Source organism: Suncus etruscus, chromosome 8 (assembly GCF_024139225.1).
Source record: "Suncus etruscus isolate mSunEtr1 chromosome 8, mSunEtr1.pri.cur, whole genome shotgun sequence".
NCBI classification, from domain to species: Eukaryota; Metazoa; Chordata; class Mammalia; order Eulipotyphla; family Soricidae; genus Suncus; species Suncus etruscus.
Genome location: NC_064855.1, coordinates 90,301,784 through 90,302,567, shown reverse-complemented (window position 1 = coordinate 90,302,567; position 784 = coordinate 90,301,784). Strand labels below are relative to the sequence as shown.

General features: G+C 33.4%; 1 non-coding gene across 1 annotated transcript; it reads right to left on the bottom strand.

Moving 5' to 3' along the window:
• Positions 1-620: 620 nt before the first annotated feature.
• LOC126017215 (U8 small nucleolar RNA) lies at positions 621-754 on the bottom strand. The gene has a single exon (XR_007498856.1). It is a non-coding gene; the product is annotated as a U8 small nucleolar RNA (small nucleolar RNA).
• Positions 755-784: the final 30 nt, after the last annotated feature.

Here is a 784-nt window from a genome sequence, read left to right as displayed (position 1 = left end):
TTGACAAATGTCTGAAAGATTATAACAATTAACTGAAAATTAAAAAAAATAGTAAACATCAAGTTCCTGAAATTGTTCTAAAGGCATTAAAAGAACTTGATCATTTTTTAAATTTTATTTATTTACTTTAGTTTTGGGTCATACCTGAAAGTCCCGTAAGATTTATTCCTGGTTTTGCACTCAGGTATTACACCCTGAGGGACTCATGGGGCCATTTGGGGTGTCAAGGATCAAACCTGGATCAGCTGAGTATAAGGCCTTACCTGCTGTACTATTATTCTGTCCCTGGTTATTTAATCTTTATGATTATCTGAAGTGGTTCAACCATTTTAAAAATCTGGAAGGACATTGTGTAATTTGTCCAGGCCTTCTACTGCTAAGAGGTAAAGTCAAGAAGGTAATTCAGGATTTAGGTGTAAGTGACACTTTATTATTTGTGTGCTGGCATAATTGACGTGTTGTGAAAGATCACACTAGTAGTTCCAGGGATGTAACTAGAATTCACTAAGTAAATTAAGTAATTCACTAAGTAAATTCACTGAGTAAATTAAATGAGATTCTTTTACCACTGAGCCATACCTCTGTGTTCACAAATCTCCTTTTCAATTTTTATTTAATGATTCAGACCATAGATATTAGGGTGTTGCAAACCCTATTACACAAAGACATTAATTGCGAATCATGCAAAGTCCAATCATTATGTTTGATCTTTCCTCTGTATAGAGGAATGAGTAAGAATTATCCTACCTGATGATCTCCTTTTTATTTAATTTAAGCTTTGAAG